Here is a 27,377-nt window from a genome sequence, read left to right as displayed (position 1 = left end):
GTAATGTTCTTCCTTAGGTTGTTATTTCTGTAAGTATGGCCATTAGTTTTAAAAGTAATTATTGTGGAACCTATCGCAAGCTATTAATGCTGTTATTTGGGCTAATCAGACTCTCTCCACAATTACTTTGATCTGATGTAGGTTTTTCTCTAAGAGATTTGTTTGTTGGGTTTTGTTTTCCAGAAAGTCCTCAAAGAAATTGTGGTGAAAAATGTATCATTAACTATACTTGACATTTATAAGCATTTTATTACTGCATGTCTTTATGATAAAAAGTTGAAAGGAGTTTTGAATCTTTAAGACAGAGTTGTGTTAGTTACAGTAAGTGACATTACTTAATTTTTGTTTCCTGATGAGGCAGATACAGCTGAGCAAAAGGCTCAAAGTCCCTAGGGTGTGAATTTCTTGGAATGCGCAGTAGCAGGATTAAGATTGAATATCGATAAAATTAAATGAACAGTGAGTGACTTTATATATGTCAGAATTTATATATGTCCGCATTGTTCAGCCTAAGGTACAATTCTTTGAGAAATTAGTTTTCTGTAAGATCTAAGAACTTAGTTTTAATTTTCCCATCGTATTCACATATAAGTATATAACAAGCTTAATTCCCTTTTGTGCTTTATCAGACTATGGTTTTATAGTTCTCTAATAGAAACTAGTTCTAGACTTCAAATGAGTTTTAATTTTAATGTGTTACTGTCATGCAGATTTTACTAAAGCTTCCATAAACTTCAGTGTTAGCCAGACAAACTTCCTAGCTGACACCACAGCTGAGTTTCATCTGGTTGTCTCTTCATTGATACTTTAATCAGTCAGGAGTCATTATTTTAATTATAGCTGAGGAATATATAAACATGAGAAAGTCTTCATTACATTTGGGTTTTATATTTTGCAGACGATGTGCTGATATAGTACAAATGTCACTTACAAAATACCGAAAACAATGTGAACACTGCTTTGTAAGCTTGTGTAGCTACTTAATGAGGAGTTGTTTGCAAAAAAACCAACCTAGTGACAAGTCTCAGTAATTTTTAAAATACTGTTGTAGACTTCTTGTTGCTTTCAGATAATATATAAAAGAATATAACACTTCAGAGATGAAAAACAATTTTTTTGGTCATATTGGCTGGTATTGTTGTACCTAGAATATATGATTTTTTCTCCTCTCCTCTCTCCTCTCCCTCATTTTTCCATGTCTTTTCTTTTGTTTTCTTTTTTCCTTATTTTTTTCTTTTTTTGTTTATTTCTTAGCTTAAATGTAAATGTTACTTGTTTGGCTATATACATAGACAAAATTCAGTGAATTAGCTGTGGTATTATCCTTTGGATTTGCTGCATATTATATTCACTCATGTGGCAAAAATGCTAGAATTATTTTCAGATAGGGATTTGCTACCTTTTTATGCACAGATAAAAGAGAAGGTAAATTCATTAGTTCTGAGACCTTCTCTTTAAAAATTTCTGGAGATACTTAGAGGATTAATTTTGATTTTATATATATATATAAAACAGGATAATATATTTTATTTTGGCTTATGTTCATTCTACAGAAGTTATTGCCAGTTCCACATATATCATGCATGGCCTTCTGTTTTGCCTTTGGCTAAACCTGAGGAAGAAGTAATTCTGGAGACAAATATCTGGCTTTGGTGAATATACTGAAGTTTTACAAAGAGAGTACATGGGGATGAAGGACAAAATAAATGACCTTTACATTTAGCACTGTAAGACCAACATCTGAAAGGTATCTGATCTTCCTTTTTCTATAATCCACATGCCACTCCTACCAGCAAATGAAGTCTGAGAACACGTAAAAACATATCCACATGATCATCTTCCTGATAAGAAAAAATAGGACAAAGGCAAGTTCAATCAAAACAAAGTGTTCCTTGGATTTCCTAAAAAAAACGGATCACTTCATTTTTTTATTTATTTGTCATCATGCTACTTTTCGCAAAGCTCAAGGCAACATTCTTGTTTCAGCTACTAAGTTTATTAGTTGGATAAAAATTTTGCTTTGTTGCTACCACACAGACTGATTAAAAACTTTCATCTCACTCTTTGAGATAGTGCCCTATGATTCATAGTACAAATGGATGGATGGATGTGTACATACTTTCTGTTTGCAGTTGAAGAGACCCAATTCCTCACTTATAGGAACAGGAAGGCCAGTAAAGGGAGGTTTCTTTCATTTATGAATGCAAAAGTGGAATGATGGTTGTAATTCCACCTTGAATCCCAAATTGAATGTTTCCAGTGGTGGAAAACATGCCATATCACTGAGCAAGGAATTAGAGATTTTTTGTTCTTACTGTTTTTCATATTTTTTGCCACACTTGCACATAGTTTTATAAACACGTTAGGTCTATAGCCCAACTTCTATTCCTTTCTAATCCTAAATTGGTACTTCTTTAAAACAATTTGCTGCATGTACATTTTTGTAACACAACAAAAACCTATGAAAGTAAATGTTACTGACACATATGATTCTATTTTTGTGAAGTTAACAGGAGAGAAAACAAATGAATATCTGGCAGAAACATGTCAATTACAACATTGTCAACAGTTTTTGCAAACTACAGGGCTCTAAGCCTGTTAAAAATAGCAATGAAGGACTAGATAAAATGGAATGTAGCCAAATAAGCTCCAGCCATTTCAAATATAAGTTTAGAACAGGGCAGATAAAAATCTTTGCAAGCTTGTTAGGTTTTAATACTGATATGATATCACTGCAAGGTAGCACTACACTTTCTTCAGCTTCCAGATTCACACAAATGTATAACACTCTCATGGAAAGACAACTTTTTCTATAGGAATGAAACAGTGTATCCATTGTTGAAGATTTTTTTTTTCCTATTTGAACTAATTCATGAAAATTTGAATTTTGAATGAGAAGATTACATTCTCACAAAGAATATGAAAACAAAGAATATGGGCACACAAGTTATGTCAGGGTAAACCAGAATTTAATCACTTAAAAGTATTTTGATAATTTTTTTTTTTTTTTACAATTACTACTTCTCCAGAATCATGTGAAATATTTGAACTTGTATCCAGGCTGCAGGCTAGCCAGTCCTACCTTATAGTATTCAGGAGACAAACTAAAGAGAAGGCCATTTACTAGAAAACACTATATGAAAAAAATCTATATACTCAACAATAGAATCTGTAGTTGCTAGGGTGGGAAGAAAGGAACCCTCAAAAGACATAGATGAACTCTGAAGGATTTCTTTTCTCCTGTAAACTCATGTATAGAATTAAGAAAATTTTTCTCGCTCCAATATTCTGTCAATTAGCTTTCATCCTTCAGTTACTGCTTCATAACGGTGAAGACAGGGAATCAAATATACAGTCCCAATAATATATAAAAAAAAGACTACAAATATTTGAACTCAAATGAAATCAGAATTATATGTAAGGAGAATTGAACATTTCATTAATTTGAATATATTAGCACACCCATTTTAAGTTTATTGACCCTCGAGTTTCCCACGTTGTGTTTCCTTGATGAATTTAAGTATTGTATCCTTTACCAGCATGAGGTTGTTCATAGTAGCATGCAATATTCATAGTAAAATGGACGATGAGTAGTTCTTCAGAATGTGAATTGCAGAACTGTATGGAGAATCAGGCTACACAGTTTACTGGTTTTAATAATTAAACAACTTGAAAAAGGAAAAACTTAAGAAAAAATCTAAACCCCAGTGTGTTTCCCTATTTATTTATTCATTTATTTATCAATTTTTTTGGTTCCTGGCTCATTATAAGCCGAAGGAGAGTATGGAAACTGGTTTGTGTTTTCTGTTTGGATGGCAGATGTTTGTATTAGTTTGAAGAATTAGAGGCAACTAAAATATCTAGAAAGACATGTAAATTAAACACATTTTATAGAACTCCATTTTATATCCATTTTTAGGTTATTTAAGTATTAATCTTCATTTTTGGTGACAATATTCTAATTTTAGACGTAACTGTTGCAAAGTATATATAAACAGAACCTTATCAGTCAGTGTGGTAACCAGCTACTTAATCCTTAGCAAGGCCAAACAGTTTGTCCTGGAATTCAAACCTATCAATCACACAAATAACTGTGTGTTTCAAAATAATGACAGTGGTTATGTATTTGTGAAGAGTACAATAAATGCTCCAACATATGCTCAGAGGTAAAACATAGTTAATTTAAAATGTACTGATTATGAAAACACTTTACCAGACAATGGTGAAATAGAATTATTAGTCATTATCAAGAATACTTAGCAAAACTCTCAAATTTGCATGTAAAAATTACTTCCAACCCTATCCTTCCTTGCCAAAGTTTGGATAAATTATCCTGACTGAAACAAAGAATTTTGTGAGAAAATGAGAAAAATCTCTGAATATCTGAAGAAATAAGTTTAAAGTGCATAATATTTCCTCCAGGAAAGGTAACCAAATGTTTCCTACTTTATTTTTTATCACCTTAGATATCATTTACTTGAAAACATGCATAAGATCCATTGATTCGCAGTGGATGATCACCTGCATGGGTAAACCAACCAAGTTTTCCCTAACTTGATTTTTGAAATGTTTTGTTCAACAAAACACAATGTTACACAAAACATTTAAAAAATCAAGTTTGGTAGATATTTACTAACCCTAAGAAATGCTTTGTTCAGAGAATATTCTGAAAAAAAAAAGAAAATATATTTAAATTGGGGAATTTGAGCAATGATAGCTCAAGATACAAACAAAACTTTATACTGTACTGTTTCATAGACTGTTGGTTTATGGCATATCTTATTGCATATGTTGGAATGAGGGCCTCTCCCCCCAAAATGTGGTGGGATCAACAGCCCAACTGAAATGCATCTATACCACTGCATGCAGCACGGGCAACATACAGGAAGATCTGGAAGCTACTGTGCAGCAGAAAAACTATGATATAGCTGCCATCACAGAGCCATGGTGGGATGACTCCCACAACTGGAGTGCTGCACTGGATGGCTAACAGCTCTTCAGAAGGGATAGGCAAGGAAGGAGGTAGCCCTGTATGTCAGGGAGTGGTTTGACTTAATGATGGTCGTGATACGGCGAAGTGTTTATGGGTAAGAATCAGAGGGAAGATATCCTGGTGGGAGTTTGTACAGACCACCCAACCAGGATGAAGAGGCGGATGAAATATTCTGCAGGCAGCTGGGGGAAGTCTTGCAATCGCTAGCCCTTGTTCTCATGGAGGATTTAACTTAGCATATGTCTGCTGAAAATACAACACAGCAGAGACAAAAGAGTCTAGGAGTCTCCCGGAGTGTGTGGAAGACAACTTCCTGACACATGTGGTCAGTAAGCCAACTACAGAAGAGGCCCCACTGGACCTGTTGTTTGCAAACAGAGAAAGACTTGTGAGTGATGTGATGGTCAGATTTCTTTTCCTGAAGAAGTAAAGACCAGGGTCAGCAGAACTGTTGCCTTGGATTTCTGAAGGGCAGACTTTTATCTGTTTAGGAGGCTTGTTGGCAGGGTCCCTTGGGAGTCAGTACTGAAGGACAATGGAGACGAGGAAGGCTGGTCACTTTTCAAGAAGGAAATCTTAAAGGTGCAGGAGCAGGCTGTCCCTGTGTGCTGAAAGACAAACTATTGGGGAAGAAGATCGGCCTGGCTGAACAGAAAACTTTGGCTGGAACTCAGGAATAAATGAAGAATTTATACCCTTTAGAAGAAGGGGTAGGAAACTCAGGAGGACTGTGGGGATGTTGTGATGTTATGTGGGGAGAAAATTAGAAGGGCTGAAGCCCAACTAAAACTTGATGTGGTTACTGACATAAAAGGCAGCCAAAAATGTTTCTATAAATACATTCACAACAAAAGGAGGGCTAAGGAGAATCTCCATCCTTTAGTAGGTCCCGGGGGAACTACAGTGACAGAGGATGAGGGAAAATCTGAGGTACTTAATGCCTTCTTTGCCTCAGTCTTTAATAGTAAGACCAGTTGTTCTCCAGGTACACAGTCCCCTGATCTGGAACACAGGGACAGGGAGCAGAATGAACCCCCCATAACCCAAGGGGAAATGGTAAGTGATCTGCTACAGCACTTAGACATGCACAAGTCTATGGGGCCAGAGGAGATCCACCCAAGGGTTTGGAGAGACCTGACAGAGGTCCTCACCAAGATACATGCAATTATTTATCAGCAGTCCTGGCTAACCGAGGAGGTCTCTCCAGTTGACTGGAGGTTAGCAAATGTGATGCCCATCTACAAGAAGGACCAGAAGGAGTATCTGGGGAACTACAGGCCCACCAGTCTCCCCTTGATGCCAGGGATGGTTATGGAGCAGATCATCCTGAGTGCCACCATGTGGCACAGACAGGACAACCACATGACCTGTCCCAGCCAGCATTGGTTTATGAAAGCCAGGCCCTGTTTAACCAACCTGATCTTCTATGAAGAGGTGACGTGCTTAGTGGATGAGGGAAAGGCTGTGTATGTCGTCTATCTAGACTTTAGTAAATTCTTTGACACTGTTTCCCACAGTTTCTCCTGGAGAAACTGGTTGCTCATGGCTTGGATGGCTATACTCTTTGCTGGATATAAAACTGGCTGAATGGCCAGGTACAAAGAATTGTGGTGAATGGAGTCAAATCCATTGGCTGGTGGCCAGTCACAAGTGTTCTTCAGGGCTCAGTACTGAGGCCAGTTCTGTTTGAGATCTTTATCAATGATCTGGTACGGGGATCAAGTGCACTCAGAAAGTTTGCAGATGGTGCTAAATTGAGTTGGCATGTTGATCTGCTGGAGGATAGGAAGGCTCTACAGAGGGATCTGAAGAGGCTGGATCAATGGACTGAGGCCAGATGTATGAGGTTCAACAAGGCCAAGTGCCAGGTCCTGCAGCTGGGTCACGATAACCCTGTGCAGCGCTACAGGTTCAGGGAAGAATGGTTGGAAAGCTTTCTGATGGAATAGGACCTGTGGTGTGTTGGTCAACAGCTGGCTAAATATGAGCCAACAGTATGCTCAGGTGGCCAAAAAGGCCAACAGCATCCTGGCTTGTATCAGAAATAATGTGGCCAGCAGGACTGGGGAAGTGATTGTCCTCCTGTACTTGGCACTGGTGAGGCCGCACCTCAAATCCTCTGTTCAGTTTTGGGCCCCACACTACAGGAAAGACATTGAGGTGCTGGAGCAAGTTCAGAGAAGGGCAATGAAGCTGGTGAGGGGTCTGGACCACAGGTCTGATGATGAGTGACTGAGGGAACTGGGGTTGTTTAGCCTGGAGAAAAGGAGTCTGAGGGGAATCCTTATTGCTGTCTACAACTATCTGAAAGAGGTTCTAGAAAGGAGCTTGTCAGTCTCTTTTCCCAGGTAACAAGCACAGAAATGAGAGAAAATGGCTTCAGTTTGCAGCAGGAAAGGTTTAGATTGGATATTAGGAAAAATTTCTTCAAGGAAAGGGTTGTTGGGCATTGGAACAGGCTGCCCAGGGAAGTGGTTGAGTCACCATCCCTGGAGGTGTTTAAAAGACATGTAGGTGATGTTCTTAGGGATATGGTTTAGAGGTGGACTTGGCAGTGTTAGGTTAATGGTTGGGCTTGATGATCTTAAAGGTCTTTTCCAACCAAAATGATTCTATGCTTCTATGACTCTATGTTGACTTGTTCAAATCTATCCCTCTAAATGGCATCTGTGCTGACTCTAGTGAGCAGTGGGAAGCCAAAACAAAATGAATATGAAACTATATGTCAAAAATAACTTTAGATGGTTCTAATTTTTTTGTTCTGTTCCAATGGGACCTGAAAACTAAAGTATTCTTAAAAAATTAAAATTATGTTTGGAAATACATAATCTCAGCTCCAGAGTTTTGGAAATACTGGCTCACGGTTTTAGCGATTGAATTAGATTACCCATATGCCAAACTGGCAGTGACATTTTTAGCCTGAAAAATAAATCACTGTAATTGTTGGGGGTTTATTACTTTTTTTGTTTAATTACAGTCATAGTGAAATCTGATTTCAATTTAAATCCTGTGAACTAGGTCTTCAACTGGTATAAATTAGAATAGTTCCATTGACTTTTGTGGAGCCATGCCAATATATCATCATGAAACTCTGAAAACCTGGTGAGGTTGTGACACTTTTTTGTTCTACAACGCAGTACAGCACAAACTTTGAGTGTCCTTTAAGTACTTATTAGTACAAGTGTTTGAAATGACAGGGACAAGCAAGGTTTGTTAAGAAAACTTTAGTCAGGATATTATAAAAGTTTCTGACGATTAGTAGTTTTAATCAAATTTGCATTGGAATAGAGCCAAAAACTGCAATTTATTTAGAAAGTTTGGGTTTTTCAACATTTTCTGTCCAAGGAAGAATAAAGCTTATTTTCCACTCATTTGCTTTGTGCTGGAATTGCTTAAATTCAAGTCATTTAAATGTCTGAAAAAGGCAGTTGTTCATACTGAAACAATGTTATTACCACTAGAGATCACTGGGCCAGGATTTGCTTTTTAATGAGACTTACAAGAGAGAGCAGTCTTCACTACAAAGTTACACTAAATGCAAGCGGAAAACTCTTTGTAGAAGCATATTATAATACTTGGCTATGTCATACAGATGTCACAGCTCTACACCAAAACCTGTGACAGCATCTTTGTTGACAGAAGCTCGTGTTTGTTTGCTATTCATAGACCAATGTAACTACATTGGCATTTTACTTCTCATTGTCATGTCCTGTGTGTACACTGGAGGTCTTCATTGACACAGCTGTACCAGTGTGGCTATGTCAGTGCATGTTTTGTTGCATAAATAAGGTAATAGGTGTCTTAAATCAATCCAGATATTCTCATACATACACACAGACATGTTCACATCAACATTTAAGGGTCAATGACATGGATCATTTAAAAATTAAGTGGGTTTGAGTGCTGATAGATTTTTAAACTTTGCATGTATTAGTTGTAAACGGAACATCATATTCGGTGCAGATGCTACAAATACATCCACATTAAGTTGCAAAGAAATCTGGTAAAGATCTAAGAAAGCTTCAGTTCTGCCTTTCATCCAATAAGTAAAGATTCAGTTGACAGTTGTAACTTGGAAATTGTTCTCAGAAACTTCAGTGTTTCTGTGTGCATGTACAATTATACAGATCTCCATTATATAATAAAGCTTTAATCTGAGTTCATGAATTATCCCAGCCACAGATTTAAAGTATGCAAGACAGTAAATTTTGTGGTAGTATCTTACTGATAACAGCTTGTGTTTTAAAATGCTTTACAAAAAAACCCAGTCATTTCTTCTACTTTACAGTTAAAAAGCCTAAGGAGGAAAGGTGGCTTGCCTATGGTATTCATTAGGACCAGAACTATGTTCAACAGGGAAATTGATAATAAAATAACATAAAGTGATCTTTATCAAAGTACTATGGCAAAAATAATATTTGATTAGGGAATTTTCTAAAGTGTCACAGTCACTTTTGAGCACAAAATTAATAAAAAGACAAGACACATCTTCATCTTCCTTGTTTTTTTTTGTAAAACTCATTCTAGAAAAAAAAAATTAACCACAAAAGCCCTCAAGTTACATATAAACATTTTTTGATATAAATAAAAACATAGATGTGTTAAGGAATGTAATACTGTTAATATTAAGCTTATATATATTTACACAGAAACAGAGGGAGTGTGTGTGCTTATTAGATAAGATTGTAGAAGGGTTTGGTAGTCTAAGACATCTCATTGTAGTATGGCTTGATAGGGTAGTGTAAACAAGCACATAAGTTTTAACAGTAAGGGATCACTTAAATACTTTTCGTTCCTAGAATAATTAGACCCTTCTAGTCCACAGGAATATGAGTCGACCAGCTTTATCATTTTTGTGCACAATGCAACTCTGTGAAATTATCTTGTCTTCAGCTTGTAACTTTAAAATTCTTTTAACTTTGAGAGATAAGCACAGACAGGTTTCCCTCATTTCTTCCTCCCTATTCACTGCTGACAAACAACCTGATCCAATGAACTTGTTTCACTGTTTAGTCCCTTCAGTGCCTGTTAAAAGGGTTGGCAGGTGACTGACTTCTTTAATAGAGATGGAGTCAGCTCCAGATGTAACTAATCCTCAGCTCTTTTCTATCTGAACCAGTGGGACTAACGACCAAATGAGAACTCTTTCCAATAAAGTCTAAAAAAAGCTTGGGTTGTTTAGCATAAGGAAGGCTGTTGTAAGCATTTATGTGCCTGAGAAACAGACCCTTGGCAGTGCAAGATTTGGACACAAGTCTGCTATTTTGGGGAGTGGCTGCACTCCCGCTGATGTTTCAGGGTCAGGAAATAATACAGAAAAAGGCAAAGCAAGGAGAGAGAAAAGCCCTGTAAAGTTTAGTTGCCAGGTGACAGAGATAGGATGTAATTGTGGCATGATAGCCAGATGTTAATTCAAATAATTAACTTAATCTGGTGTGAAGGGGACAGGGGAGAAAACAGGTACTGTGTATTTCATCATGTAAAGAACCGTGGACCAGACGTATTAGAGCCAGTTCAGTTTTGAATGGATAAATCTCCATTGTCCAAGTGCTGTGTAAAGCTCTTAATCTTGAGCATAGTATAGCTCCATCAGGGCAGTCACAAGAGGGCTATTTAGCCTTCCTCCTTACTGCAATGTCATCCTGTATCTGACTTAGTTTGACATAGCTTCCATTATTGTATCCATTTCTGAAGTGTGTGAATATGCCCTTTCTTACACGAGTTATCAATTTTCTTGGGTTAGTAGAGGCAAAGATAATGAAGGATATTTGAAAGTAGTGCCCCCAGTTAGTAATCTTTATTTTTCACCAGTAGTATAATTTGTTAAAAATGTGTGCTATATAGCAGAGAGCAAAGATATATCCCTGTTTATTTTTAAAACAAATATAATCTTAATAAGTGGAAAAATCCAGTGTTCACTTGAAATAAAGCTTTAAACAGAGAGGTAATTATCATATTATCATATCATATTATCATATTATCATATCATATTATCATATTATATCTGGATCAGGTGGGGCTCTCTGCACTGGGGCAAGACTGGGGAAACTGTACCCTTGCAGTGGGAGAAGTGAGTGCATTGTGCTGGGAAAATGGGAGAGCAGGATAGGGATGCTGAGAGAGAGAAGAGTAGAAAGCATGGAAAATGGAGGAGAAACTCTTGTGTAGGGGCAAAGGAGTGTCAGGCAGCAATGCCCTGAATGAGAGAGGTGAGAGTGAGTTGCACACTCCATTGAACCTGTGTAGACATTGCTCCAATCTGGAAGTTAGTGACAGCTGTTGCACTTAATAACTGAGACCAGGATGTCCCAAGGCACAATGGACAGGGAGGAGACTTGGATCAAATCCAGCTGCAAAAAGCATATGGAGAGTTTAAAACATTTTTCATGAAAGGAATGTGTATTTCAGGAAAGCCTGGCAGCACTGGTTCTCAGACTCATGGAGTACTAGCTCAGCTTCCCAATGTCAAGAAAATACTAAGTCATACCTGGCAGACAGGTTTCTGATGGAGCTCTGCCTGGGTTTACTGGGGATTTTGTGGAAGATGAATGACTTCCAGGAATAATTTTTATTAATATGAGGGAAACTCCCTCTCTGTTAAAGAATTCCAATGGGCTGTGCTCGTCCATAATATGTTAAGCAGGAAATAACTGAAATTCTGAGGCAACTGGCTGCTATGTTCTGTTTCCGTTTGGGAATTTTAAAGGTTCATTTTTGAACTTTAAATTTGGTCTGAGAAAAATCTCAATCTTAACACTTATTCTTCAAGAAGCCATCTCCATATTTTTCTGGGTTTTGAGCTTACAATCACATTTGACGTTGTTATATTTAAAAGACAAAATGAATATTTTTGCCTAAGATAACCCATAGATTCTGTTATCTATATTTTCTTAAATGCCTTTCTTGTATATGTATGTTTCTTTGTTTTTTTATAAATACATATGTATCATAACAACGGTTCCACACTAGACAAAAGTTATTTAGCTTAGGATCCTATTCCTGATAGTAGCCAATCCTTAGAGACAGCACATAGGAAACAGAGGTTTCACAGCTAGGTAGCGATCGTAGAAACGAATCCCGTCACTATATTCTGGTAGATCGTTGTTTGTAACAATGCCATTTTTATATGCTTTCCTCAGGTGGGATGCTGAATTATGTTCATATTAGACAGGCAAGAAATGCTCAGGAGACATACTGTATGCAAAAGGTGACAAAATAGAAATGAAGTATTCAGTGATCTGCTTTCAGTGAAAACTCAGCTAGATATTGAAGAACAAACAAATCCTTTAATTATCATTAATACTTTAAAAATATCAGTCAATGTTGTGCAGATAACCTATGGTCTAAGATAAGCAAGCAGTATTACTGAGGGTTTTTCCTAATCTGAGGACCACAAATATGAACTTGTTCATAAGAAAATACATTTATCTTTTTGCTCTTCATCATCTTGCTAAATACAGAGTGGAATGATATACACCATGAGAACAAACTCTTTGTCTATACACTAATGTCATTATTGGAACTTTTCCATTATGCTGATAATTTAAATGGCTTAAACTGAAAGTGTCATTTTAAAGGTTTATTTTTTCCCTATTGTTCCAAAAGCCATAAAGCAAAAAGGTTTTGAGATGGAGGTTTTTTGCCTTTCAAAATTGCTATCATCATGCTAATATTAACAAAGTAATAATGTTGGAGTCTAAAATTTATTTTTATTGGATTTGCACCTCTGTGTTAAAAGATTACCTTGACTTCTGAAATACAGCATAATGATGATCGCCCTGGGAAATGTATTGGCACTGGGCAAAATGGTGTGAAATCAGCTACTTTGGGCCGTTGATTACAGCAGCATATGGGTAATCTACAATGAAATTACTCCCCAGAAGCTGTTTTAAGAGTAAGATGAAACAGTCCTTCATGTATCCCTCTCCTGAATTATGCTTCCTTACCAGGTATGAAAAAACCTCCCTGAATAATTTATTTTATATTAAACTACATATAAAATTATTTCTTAGACAACAAAAAAAAGCTAAGCTCCTAGATGCACATTTTGTTTTCTTCTTTCTCAGAAAACCAAGTAATCGATACATTGATCCTGGCAGAACAAGAGATGACAAAAGCAACTGACGGGAAAGTGCATATAAGGACAAAAATGCAGGGCAGATCACAGGCTACAAAGCTAATACCTAATCATGTGTTTAAAAACTACTACTTGCCAAACTGAACTAGGCTCTCAACGATTCTGTTGATCTGTTTCTCTTTTCACATTAAGTCACACAAGCCCAGTAGTTATAGCATTTCAGTGGTTTCCCTCTTGCTTCAACTTTCCAGTGATATTATTGTTAGCAGAACAAATGCAACCAATTGTTCCTGTTATATTTCACCCCAAAAGAAAACTATTTGGAATTCTGATTATATAACCTGATGGATAGCAGACCATATTACATATGGTCTTGCTTTTTTGTTTCTAAAAAAGGAAGGAACATGATGTGGAAATCCAGCGCTTTCTGACAATACTTTTCAGACTGTAATATCTCTTTCCATTGTCTGTATATGAATTATAAAGCTTCTCTATTCCAAAGATTTTTATTGTGAAAAATTTCTGGTATTTTGAAGATACTTACTTGAACTTATGAAGAATTTCTGGAATCTTGGAGACAATTATTTGATTTTTTTCGCATATTCAACAAATCATGAATTCAGCTTGTCTGAAGGCCTCTTTCATTTAAAGCTGATATTTTTGACCAAACTTCTTTCCCACTGAGGAATTCTAATTTGTCAGTTGAATGTTTTTCAATAAAGGGTCATATATGACAAAGGATGTATCTTTGTTTTTTGATATATGAAAGAGACAGTGATAGAACTGAGAACGGCAAATAAACAGGCTGTGGCTGGAATATTTTATAAAACCCAGACCACATTTCTGATCAGACCAAACCTTAAATTTTAGATGAGGTTCCTAAGTACCAAATTATAGATTCAAATTCATGTAAGTGATATATACATAATAGAATTCTCTAGTACAGAAGTGTCAATCACTGTGATTTCTGATGTATATAGTCCTAAAATCACAGCCCTGGAATAAACACAGTAATTTTCTTCTTAAAGTATGATTTCTTCGTCAGAGAAAACAGAAGAGGGTAGTACATTAGTACTTCAATAGTTTAGCACCTCTGACAAATACAAGTTTAACTGTCTGTAGATAAACTCTGACAGGTGAACTTGGATGAGATTTTGTAAGAAGCGCCCTTCAATCTCAAATATTTAAACCCATAAACAAAATCTTTTTGTTATTTGCCTTGTGGAACCATGCTTCCAAATGAAGGGTGAATATCTGGCAGAACTTATGTTGACTTGTATATAATAACCAGGCTTTCATAATTTTAGAAATGGTTTTCCCTTTGTTTTGACCTGGTGGTGATTGACTTTTGATCTTTCAGGAGTGTAGCTTTTTTCACTTTTTTTTTTTTTTTCCTCCCACCTGGGAGGGAGCAGTGAGGAAGAAAAAGAGATGTTTTCTGGTTTTGAGGAAGGGTCATCTGGAATAGAAAGCTTGATGATCACTTTCCCAAAATGTAAGGTGGAACTTTGTAAAGTGAACAGCAGTAAATTCTGTAAGCCTATGCATCAGCATCAGAGTTGCATCATTTTTCCTCTGTCCATTTTTTAAAGCTTCTAAAGAATTACTGAGAATCGTGCCTTATGGCCATTAGCATATTCTTCATACTGCTATACTTGATAACCTCTGCTTCCATGGTATTTTGTACACTGAGTAGACATCCTGGACAAAATAAAAATCTAGTTAACATTTCTGTATGCACTCCAGTGTTTACATAGTGTAATAGTTTTACCAATACAAAGACAGAAAAACAATTGTGTCCTAGACCCTCTGGAAAGTTAAGCCTCTCTTATTTGATGCAATATGTTTCTGTTTCAGTTAGCTGCCATGTCAACTTGCTGATGAGCCCCTCCTTCAGACTCTTCTTCTAAAGTCTTTCAGTGGTTCAGACCCATTATGAAACTGAATAAGATTGTAAAGATAACTTCCCTTATGCCTTGCCTTGACTGAAAGCTCACCTTGTGTACTTTATATATGAGTTACTCAAAGAAGGCATAAATATGCTTACTCATCAGTGTTGAGCCTAGATCAAGGTGTGCAATGAATTGTCTCAACTAGTTGAAAATGGCCTAACAGGGTCTAGGAATGCCCAAACACAAAGACATGAACTGACAAGCACACAAGAATCTTGCCCATAGTATTGTGATCCATCAGACATGAAGAGTCTGTTCTTATGTCTGTGCCCTATTTTCCTGCTCCTTCAAGGTACCTTTAATGTAAGTACTACAAGAGTTTTCAAAAAAATAACTGGTGCATATGGCATGTTTTTCACATTACATGACTACCAAAGTGATAAAAGCAGGGCAGTGTTTGTTTGCCTTTCAGGCTTTCTAATATTCTGTAAAAATCCTTCTCCCCTTGAGTATTCACTACACTACATACATATAAGCATATATAAAATCACTGTTTGATGTATAGGTTTCTTACAGAATATCCTTTAATTATTTTTAAATGATTTTTAATAATTTTCTGCTCTGAAATTATCTTCTTTCTGTTGCTGCAATGTTAAGTAAAAATGCTTCACCCTTATCCCCCTTCTTTTTTGTGTGTGTGTATTTGGAAGAAGCTTGTCCATACTCTTTCACTTGCTTTTTATGTAATTTGTTCCTTTGTCTCAGATGATAACAAGAAAGTTTAATTCTAGAAACATATAGGGACAAATCAGGATAGGCATAGCACATATTTCAGGTAATACAAAACCCACACGAATAATGAAAAATACTTTTTTCTCATAACCTTAGTTATATTAATTTAATAAGACTTCTTTTCATCTCTCCTCAGAGCATTTCTACATTATCTAAATTAATTGCTCTGAAGTCATCATCTTGTCTTTGCCTTCTCTAGACTGTAACAGCAGATATGATGGAGCAGTTGAAGCCAGGTCAGTTGAAACTGTTACTATTACTTTTTTATTCTAAAGGCCATGTAAATGGGTCAACACAATTCAGATTTCAGCTGGTTCTGTAGTAAATTACGTTTGGGTTTTGTTTGTTTAGGAGCAGTTGCCGTAGGACTTTTATATGACACTGTTCTTGCCATTATGTAATGAAGAATGTGCTGTATTTAACTGTGCATATATTCAATAATGTGGATCTGAAAAGTTCAGTTCTTAAAGCTAAAAAGGTCTACTTTTAATTTGTAAGACTGTGAAGTTTGCCCCTATAGATGTAAAGAAAGAATAATGTAAACACAGAGCTGTCATGCAGTCAGTGGTCCATGTTACATATTGAGTCACATGATTACCACCAACAGATCTGTGGTTCCACAAGAACAAGTATCCACAATGATATTATTGAACTCATATGTTTCATGTAAACCTCCATGAGGCAAATACATGGATTAAAACGACAAACAATACCATTGCCTGTGTTTCAAATTAGAACAGAAAAGAGACATAATGATGGAAAGTTTTAAGGGAAAGAGGTTTGAATAAGGAAGGAAGTAAAAAAATATTTCCTGATCAGTTTCTGAGATATTCTTTTTCTTGCCTCATAATTGCTGTCAAAGATTTATCTCCAACTGTCTAGAATTTTGTTCATAAATATAGACACAGATCTTGACGATTTCTCACCTTAGAGAACAGACACACAACTGTCTTTGCAGTACTACTGCAGTGCATGTGGAAAACAGATGTCTAGATGTCAGAGACTACAATGTAAAGCAAATCACGGCATTCTGGTACAACATTATAAATCAAATACTGAAATTGGGAGGAAAAAAACCTATAATATAGAATCTTCCAAGGTAGTGTGGCTTTGTGTTATAAGAATCTGGTTTTATGTACGGTGTAACATAGGCCTACCAGGAAATTTTGGTAACTTCAGCAAACCTAGAAAATTAAACACCTTTTTTTTCAACTAGCCACTGTGCATGTCAAAGGGGCCAAGAATTAGCATTATATAAGAGAGTAATTTTTAAAAGTGGGAGTGCGTATCAGATCGCAGTTGCTTCATTTTGGGAAGATTGTATTTTTGTGCCTTATTATGGTTATTGATTTCTCCTGGTAGTTTAGATTAGTTAATCAACTTACTCATGTTGACCTTTTGCTAATTCCACTGTGTACCTGCACCACTGAGATATAATAATACTTGTAAACTTAATTCTGTTCTGGAAAATTCAACTGCTAGCCACTCCTTGTAGGGTAAATCTTTCCAGATAGTATATACTACAAGAAGAATTAAGGCATAGTGCAAAGAAGAAAAGGGAATGCGGACCAAAGATCTGGAAGGACTGTCAGAACTTACAACAGCTGCTATACAACAAAAGTCCATTGCAGCATTGTGGTCTGCATATATTAAAGGCATGACTACAATGCCATGAATCTAATCCTGTACCTCAATCTGCAGTTAATCCATGTAGCTCATTTGCATTTGTTGGCTACATTTATACTAGTAAATTAAAGATGTGTGGACTGTTTTCTGACATTAAGGCCCATGGACATATTATAAGAATCTTTAGATTTCAAAACAGGATGGCTATATGCAAACTATTCATTAGGAATACTATTATCTGCCAAATGATAGTTCAGATCTGTTTTGGAGAATGCTAGCTAGCACAAAATTATGCAAGGGATTGTTCTCACAATAAGTATAATGAAGAAGATATTAATTCATAATTAGCAGTCTTTCTAGATGATTTTATTTGTAGAGATTTAGTAAGTTTAAATGATGTTTGAATTTGTAGACTTTAGAAACTTATATAATAAGAAAGGTATATATTACATTAGACAAAGCCAAGGGCCTCTGTCTTCAAAGGGACTAGGTTCCTAGATATCACTTTTAAGTATGATTCCTCACCTGCTCATCTCAGCTGCAATGTAAAAATATTAATGCCTAATTTGTAACCGGCTGAGTTATCTAGGTACCCCTGAGCTAATTGAAGACCGCCACGCTGGTCAGTGATGGTACCAAATTGCTCCACATAAAAACACATAAAAATTCTTGTTTTGCCAGCCCTGTAATTTTCTTACTGTAAGAAAGTCTGCACCTTGAGACTCTCAGCAGAATACCCTAGCAGCTAGGTCATACATTGATTTTAATTCCCTTCACAGATCACGAAAGATGTGATTATTTGTACAAAATCAAATTGCTTCAGTAACAAGAGAGTTTATTAAAGCCCTGTAGCCATCACAATTGTGACCACTGAAGATTCAAGAAGACAGGAGAAGGATTTTATAGCATATGTATCACATTTCATTTGGGCATGCTAAGCACTGGGACACTGGGTGTAAAACAGGACTGAAGAAAGAGCACCACAGTTGCTCTTTTCAGGCTGTTTGTTTCCTTGAGCTATGGTACATATAATTTTGACATGTACCTCAAATTGATGTTTAAGATCATGTATTCTGCATGTATGAAGGCAGAGCCATTGACAGAGATTGCAGGATAGTTCAGGTCACTTTGCGTTCAGTGTACTAGACTTTGTGAATCCCATTCTCTGACTCCTAGCTGTTCTTACAATTTGTAGAGAATGTAGACACCTGCCTTGGGTTTTATTTTCCAGTATAACAGATCAGTTACAGGTTAGGTATCACAATACTAAACATTATTCCTATCTTATTGGTTTAATCTTAGATCACTGAAAACAATGTTTTCAACTATTACAAGTGCAATTTAGTGTAAATCATAAATATTCACACATCACTTTCCTCATGTTTACATGTTGTTATTGTAATCACCTTGAATATATACAATTTACATATTTACAATTCAGTAGTTTCTAATACTGAAGATCTTTAATGGCAAACTACACTAGAAATCAACATGAGTATATTCTAAGCAAAGCTGTAGAAATATTTTTAAAACACCCCTTAATACTAACTTTGCAGTATTACAACACAGTCATTTTATTGATATGTGCATTTTATATGTCTATGAGACCCATTTTTTGATAAAATGGATTGTAAACTTCTTTTAGGTTCTAGAATAAAAGTGACTTTATTAATAAAAATGTGAAGAAAGCAGATAGCAGAATTATTGTAAGAACGTAACCTTAGCACTCAGGTAACGACCACCCAAGTTTGGGTGCTTACAGAAAAGTTCAATGGAAGCAGAAGATCATAGATACTGATGATGCCATTTTGCCTATTGTATCAATTTTTCCTGTGAAGCCACAACTTTCAGTCTCATATGGTGTCCTTGTAATCATTCCACACAGAGGGGCATCTAAATGTATTACAAATACAATAAACAAGATAAAAATAGTGAACTTATGCATGTTCATTTTGCGAAAGCCATATTGATAACATCTGAATTTAACACAAGGCTTAATTTAAAATTGTTTTAATACCACTATGGTAAAGTATGACAAAGTAAGCTGAGCTCTGTTGGAAATGCATGTACACAAATTCTGTCTGCACAGTTTATTGGACTTGGGGACAAGGATTATTTTTTTCTTAGAAGGTTTTGGAAAAAGACACCATTTAGCATGACAGTAGCTTTATTAAACCTCTGACATCTAGCTCAAAATACATGTATTTTGTTAGTTTTTAAGTAGAAGTAACACAGGTTTTTGTAGGAAGTTGTAAGATCAAAAGTGTTTATTCATTGATCAAAATGTGTATTTAACTGATCACTTTTCTCTTTTCCCCCAGTTAAGACAATGACTCATTTCATATCTGCCTCCTATAGTGTAATATTTAGTTATCAGTCCACAGACCACCGCAGATATTATCTTTGTCTTGTCTGTAGGCTGCTTCTTGGCTTTAGAGGTCACTGGAACCTAGTAAAGGTTTTTCTCAGACACCACCTGCTAGATCAAGTAGTAAATCTATACAGGGATTAAAGATCCACAAATGGTTTCTCAGTGTTTTTGAAGCTCCTGTCATAAACTGGGTACCAAAGAGAATAGAAAATTCTTCTAGTTTGTCCCAAAGATCATGAATTAGTTTGGTCATTCATCATTGCAGATGACCTTTTGGAGATGAACGCTTGCAAATGGTCCTCCATCTCTGATGTTCTCTGGTATTTTCTTAGTCTCTGCTATTTACTAGAGTGTGGATAAATGGTAGCTTATATTAAGCTATTCTAAATATGCCATAATGAATAGCAGGATTTTAAAATTTAGGTTCAATCCATGCCCATCCAAATTTCTAAGCATCTTTGACATTAATCTCAAGAAAGAATAGTAGTAAAAGCAATGAAAATTATTGTTGTGTTTTTTTTTCTTTCCTACTGTTTTAATCATGTTTTAATATAATCCATCATCGCAGTATTACCAGTCTAACGTAGCCTGATAACTTTCATTTCATGTGATCTCCTAACATAATGAGAATCTAACTCTATCTGTGTGTCTTCACTGTGTAAGTGCTGGGACACTGTAGAAGTGCAACACAATAAAAAACATAATAAAAATCATCATAAGGCTTCAACACCAGTATTAAATATTTGAGACAGGCATGGAATTAAATTGCTAAAACAAGTGTTTTTAAAAGAACAGAGGAGCACTCAGCATCTAAGCAAAAATATTGAGACTTTTTTTAAGAGAAAGCAGGAATGAAATGTTTTGTTCATTTTTTTGCCATGTTTCTTGTCTCATTAAAATGAACTGTTAGCCAATATGAACTCTAACAGTAAATCTTGTCATGTAGATCTATACCACAAAGCATAATCAGTCGGATTTTCATCACGGCCATACTACTATTTAAGCACACTTACACATGGCATAGATAAACATTGGAGAGTGTAGATGCTTCCACTAAGTTTAAATGGACCCATTAACATACCACACAACCTAGGTGTGCTGGGCTTGTTAATGGCTTTCGTTTGAGAAACACGGTAACAGCACACCGTCATAGTCAGCTAAGTTGGCTGAGGTAGCCTCATATTTACAACACACTTCTGTCCAGATGTATCTTCTTGTTGCTTGGAGCGTTACAGTTAGCGAGTGAGAAGTCACACTAGCCATGCTTTTTTTTTTAATAATTCTCTCCTATTCTAAATTCTTCTTCATACCTTAAAGCTTTGACTACATACGGTAATATTCAGTATATATTTCTTTAGGAGTGTTGGCCTAGATGTGACTCTGAGGACCAGATTTGATATACTGGTTTCAGTAAAGTGGTTACAGTTGTCCTTGTCTGTTACGCGATCTGTGACTCACAGCACTGAGAGTGTTTGCTCTTGATGGTTAATCTTGATCTCATTGTAGAAGTATGCAACGTGAGCCAGACTTTGTCAAGGAGAAGCAATTATTTTTTGCAAATAAACTTGTGCCCTAGTGCTTCTAGACTGTTACTGCTATCTTCTGTGTAGCACTGTGAGGTTGTGTACTTTTTTCACACACACTAATTCTAAATAAAGTAAGCTAATGACATTGATTTAATGCAATTTCAGACATTATGCATTTTTTCCAGTTGTTCTTTTGGTTCTGTCATTTTATCAGTTTGTTCTGAATATGTGATAATTTGCTTGAATATTTTTTAATATCTAATGTTACAGAATATGCACTTTTTAAATGCTGACATGTAATTTGGAATATATATTTGTTTTACTTTAAGAGTGATGGAAAAAAAGAATTCCAGATTTTTTTCCATTAGGAAAATAGTTCTCTCTATCCAGAAGTGTCTTCCTTTAGGGTCACTTTCAAAAGCTGTCTGCCTCTCTGCTGCTTCTGTCTCAGGTCTTCTGTTAGGACTATTTGCTCACTTCAGCTATGGGTTCATAATTATGCAAATCTGGCTGTCTCATCTTCTTTTGTGCACCAAAAGATAAAAGCAACCCGCAATACATCATCTTTCCCAACAACAAAAGCAGAATTTTTGGTGCTTCATGCAAGACAATGTCTTCCAGACTGTAGCACATAGAGAGCTGAAAGAGGGTCACCTGGCATGCAGACTACTGATTCTGCAATGTGAAAAATGCAACGTTGTGGTAGAAATTTACAGTTTCAAATTGCAGGGACTTGGGTTTTTTAGTTAGAAAGTCCAAATGTGATGGTGTGATCAGAATATTATCTTGCCTTCTTCATTCCTGTGGTAAGACAGTTCTGAGGAAGACAAGAAATTTATCTTCTTGCTGAGGTGAGGCAACTACTCTGCTGATCTGATGCAGCAGAAGGGAGGAGCAGTCTAGGAGATTGACACACATTTAAAGTTATAAGGCGTGAACTATTTTTCTATTAAAAGTAGTGGTTTCTTCTAGCATTTAGTGTTAGTGTAGGTTCAACTATAAATTTGAAAAAAAAAATTGAAGGTTATTAATACAAATTAAATATTCAAGAGAAAACAATACTAGGTGGCACACAGAGAAGTTGCAATTATAATAAAGTTTATACATTTTTAGATTCTGCCATCCCAATGTAAATATGTTTATATCTTATTTAGATGATTGCTGATTATCTTGATGATCTTTGTAGATCACTTCCAAATAAACTGTTCTATTCTAAACCCCACTTGGGCTATTAACTAAATATGGGATTTGTCACGCCTCAAAGTTAGTCATCTTGCCCAAGTTTGTTACGTAGACTTTTTCAGGATATAGGGGAAAAAATTAACTCTAGAGAGTATTTTATCAGCAGGTGTTAATTATTTTTCTCGAAAGATATCTTTTCCCTTCCTTTCCCTTCCTCCCTCTTCCTCTCCCTCACTCCCATCCTCTCTCCCTTCCTCTCCTGTCTTCTCCTCATCTCTTCCTCCTCTTTCCCTTTGCTTCTTTTTCCTCTCCTAGTCCACCTCCTTATGTGCCCATTCTCACGTTCTGCTCTTCCCTTCACTCTCTCCAACCCTACTTGCTCTCTTTCACTGCCACTCCCCACCCTCCCTATCCTCATTCCTCCCTCCGTTGTCTCATGGAAAAGTAGATGAATCTCTTACAAGGTCACGTAAGTTTAAAACATCCAAACTCAGAAGAGATGCAGCTGGAATTATCTACTGATCAGAACAATTAAGTTTATGCCTTTATTCTCAAATAGTAAGGGGAAAGAGGAGAACACATAAAGTGTGAAACAATCGGTACTGAGGGTCAAGTATGGATTGTTTATACAAGGTTTGAGAATTTTGACTAGCTTCAGACCAGCTCTAGTTTGATCCCAGGGGCTTAACTTTCTTTAGTAGCCGCAGCATGTGATTGGGCTCTTGGATTTTTCCTGCTGGTTTAGTTTCATCCAAAAGAATTCAATTTGCATGCTGTGAGACTGCTCCATGATGGAAACAAGGTGAAGCAAGAGGGAACTGACCAGGATATTAGCTTCAAAAAAGCACTCCTGATCCAAACTAAAACTGTACTGTTGGCACAGGTTTGCAAGAGCAACAAAATAAATCCAGGGAATCAGAATTCAATAACTTATAAATTAGGGTAAGAGACCTGTGCATGCTGATCATAGAACGTACTACTTCTCAGTTTCATGTCTTTGCCAATGACATGAAACTATATGAAGAAGTAAGGTCTTTGCCAGGATTTTGGTTGCTGCAAATCAGTTCTGCTCCTTTTGAAGTTAACAAGAAAAGAAGCAAGGACTGACAGATTAAGTCTTCAGTTCTGTAACAGGATTCAGCATGCTTAAATATCTTTGAAGCTTCTGTGCAGTGCCCTTTGCAAGACTGGGTCATATGAGGAAACATTAAATGACATTGCTTATCAGTTAGAGATTTTCTTATTTTCCAGTAAGAACACCAGTACAAGTATGACTTTAGCATAAATAGTATTTACTGTAAGAATAGAAATAGACAAATTATCAAGAAAAATTATTAATGTAGTAATGATTCATAAAAGTCTTCCTCTAGAGATTTATGGATGCGAATATGTTGAAATAAGTTTTTAAAAGAAGAAGAAGTTTGCTTAGCCCTGCAAGTCACAACATGAGACATTTGAAGTATTAAGGTTAAAGTAGTTCATGACCTGATCCTTCTGTTTGAGGCATAAGCTTGCTTCATCAATACTAAATGCATGGTAAAATTGAGAAAGCAAAATTGTTGATGATTTAGCAGACAGTAAAATAGTCATAAAGGCTCTGATATAGATGAAATATGTCTCCTTGCAAGCTGAGACTTATCAGGGTCTTCATATTTTGCTTTTCTTAATGAAGGTCAGGAAGGGATTTGATCATTTTCTGTATATGGGGATAACTTAGGTTGGAAGACACTACTAGAGGTCACCTATTCCAACCTCCTGCTCAAAGAAAGGCCCATGTAAAGCTGTTTCAGCTTGCTCAGGTACTTGTCTGGTTGAGTTTTGAAAATGTTTAAGGATGGAAATTCCAGAACATCTCTGAGCTTAACCACTGTCACATTGAATATGTTTTTCCTTAAAGCAGGTCAGAATTCCTTGCTGCAACTTACATCTGTTGCCTCTTACTTTTTCTGAGCACCTCTGTGTACAGTCCAGCTGTCTTCTTTCAACTTCAGCTTAGATTATTGAAAACAGCAATTAGATACTTGTTTTGCACACCCTTCTTAGGACTGAGCAAATCCAATTGTTTCAGTCTCTCTTCATATGTTATGTACTACAGTTCCTAACCATCTTGTTGAACTTGCTCTAGTTTTCACGGACTTCCTTGTGCTTGAGGGCCCCAAACTGGACATTGCATTCAAATAAGACTTAGTGCTAAATAAAGGGGATTAATCTATTCCCTTCATTTGATGGTTACACTCTTCTGTGATGTGCATAGCCTTCATTGCAACGGTGGCACATTGCTTATTTATGTGCATCAGGAGTGTCCCTCAGGACAGTCAATTACTTTTCTGCAAAGTTCCTTTCTAGTTAGTCAGTCCTCTGCTGATACTGTTTAGTGGGGTGTTTCTGTTGTAGGTTTAAGTCTTTGCATGCATCTTTGTTGAACTTCATTAATTTCCTTTTGGCTCAGTACTAAAAGCCTGTCCTCTGGATGGCAGCCTTGCACTCCAGGATATCAATCAACTCTTCAAATTTGGTACCATCCACAAACTTTCCAAGGATGCATTCTGTCTCATTCTCCAGGTTGCTGATGAAGACATTAAACATTATCAGCCAAAGTATGAGCCCCTGAGAAATGCCACTTGTGATAGCTGCCAGTTTCCCTTTGAACATTGACTGCTACTTGTTACAGTTTAGATCTGGGTGGTGGACGAAGCAGTGAATAGTTGCTCTCTCTCACCTTTCCTTCCCCAGGAAGGAAGGAAGGAAGGAAGGAAGGAAGGGAAGGAGGGAGGGAGGGAGAGAGGGAGGAAGGAAGGGAGGGAGGAAGGAAGGAAGGGAGGGAGGAAGGAAGGGAGGAAGGGAGGAAGGAAGGAAGGAAGGAATCACAGAATGTTAGGAATTGGAAGGGACCTCAAAAGATCATCTAGTCCAATCCCCCAAAAATAATTTTGAGCCCGCGTCTCTTTGTGTTGCCCAGGTCTGCACTTTACTGCGACAGTACTCTGGCCCAGGAGTCTTATATTTTTTCTCTGATCCAAGTCTTCGGTTACACACCGGTGCTCCCGGCCCCACCCCTCCGGGGTTCCGCACCATACACAACGCTGGCGAGCTCAGTGCCGCACTGTGGTCTTGAAATACTGGGCTCAAGCGATTTGACAGAAGGGAGGAAGGGAGGGAGGGAGGGAGGGAGGGAGGGAGAGAGGGGGAAGGAAGGAAGGAAGGAAGGAAGGAAGGAAGGAAGGAAGGAAGGAAGGAAGGAAGGAAGGAAGGAAGGAAGGAAGGAAGGAGGGAAGGAGGGAAGGAAGGAAGGAAGGAAGGAAGGAAGGAAGGAAGGAAGGAAGGAGGGAAGGAGGGAAGGAAGGAAGGAAGGAAGGAAGGAAGGAAGGAAGGAAGGAAGGAAGGAAGGAAGGAGGGAAGGAGGGAAGGAAGGAAGGAAGGAAGGAAGGAGGGAAGGAGGGAAGGAAGGAAGGAAGGAAGACTCATGGATTGAAATGGAAACATTTAATAGAACAACAATAAAAGAAGAGTGATACAAACCAATACTTAGCTGCTGGAACATACTCTCCCAGCAATGAAGGCCAGAGAGCAGACACTGTGATCACAGTGAGTCCACTAAAAATGGAGATCACAGGAGATCAACAGGAGGCATAGGGAAGCCACAGGAATGAGATCCATCATGATCAGCAGCCATCAAAGAAGGAGGGCCATCTACAGCAACTTCCTGCTTATATATAGAGCATGACATTCATGGTATGGAATACTTAATTGATCAGCCCGGATGTGAGTCTAAGATGATGTCTTATTATGTTCCCTCCCAGAGGCCATCTTGCACCTGCAGCTGGACAACAGAAAGGTCCTTCAACCTCTTGGCAACAGCCAAGATACCAGTGAGTTCCTACATTCTTTTCATACCAAATCTCAAACACTGGAAAGCCACTGAAAGAAAACATTAACTTTATGCCAGGGTGCTATCTTATTATTCTTAACTAAATCCAAAACAAAAGACCTTGCTAAGATACTAAGAAGAAAAATTACTAACTGCATGGAAAATTACCTCAATTCAGCCAAACCAGCACACTATCTTTTCAGATGAACAATCTAGTCAGCTTTTTACCTGCCTTACAGTCCACCAGTCTAGCCTGTATCTCAGCCTAGGTAGAAGGATATTTGTAGGGATATTTTGTTAAAATCCAGAGCCAAGTTCCCAGTAAACGATATTTTCTTCTCTGTTCTCATCCATGGACCACATAGTCTCATTACAGAAAGCATTTAGCTTTGACAGGAACAATGTGTTCTGGGTAAATCCCCAATACTATTTTCCTCTATTTATCACCTGTAGGTCCATAAGAAACTAGAAGGTTGCTGCGACAATTACTAATTAAAATGCTTTGGAAACAGGACATCAGAGCAGATCATGTTAACTGTGCTGCTTCTTGGTCTTAAATTCCATCAGCCTTGGAGAAATTTAATGGAGATATTATTGTTGAATTCAGTCAGTTTTGAATTAATCCTCATGTGCAGGTGGTATTGAATGCTCTTTAGAAGACATAGTAGTTAGTATAGAAGATGTAGTAGTCCGTATTTATATATAACGTGTAACTCCTAGAGAGATTCTCTATTCATCAGCACCAATAGTTTTGATTCAGTACTTTGTAGTACTTTTGGAGCCATGAGTTATGTCCAGAACTTAAACAATGGCATCTTTCCGCAAGATGAGTGAAGACTCATCAAATAATGACTACAGCAGAAGTAAAAATGGTTGTCTTATATCTTGGTTTCCCTGAACAAAGCTTCTTCAAAAGCTAAATTCAGATAAGCTCTCAATATTTTTCTCAGATGTGAAAACTTTAGTTAGTAAAGTTGTGCATGTCTCTCAGCCATTGCTTTTCTGATGGAAAAACAAAGTGAAATTGTTGATAGGAGTTTGTGGTTTGTT

The sequence above is a fragment of the Caloenas nicobarica genome, chromosome 2, assembly GCF_036013445.1.
Source record: "Caloenas nicobarica isolate bCalNic1 chromosome 2, bCalNic1.hap1, whole genome shotgun sequence".
Lineage (NCBI taxonomy): Eukaryota > Metazoa > Chordata > Aves > Columbiformes > Columbidae > Caloenas > Caloenas nicobarica.
Note: the sequence above shows the minus strand (reverse complement) of the source record.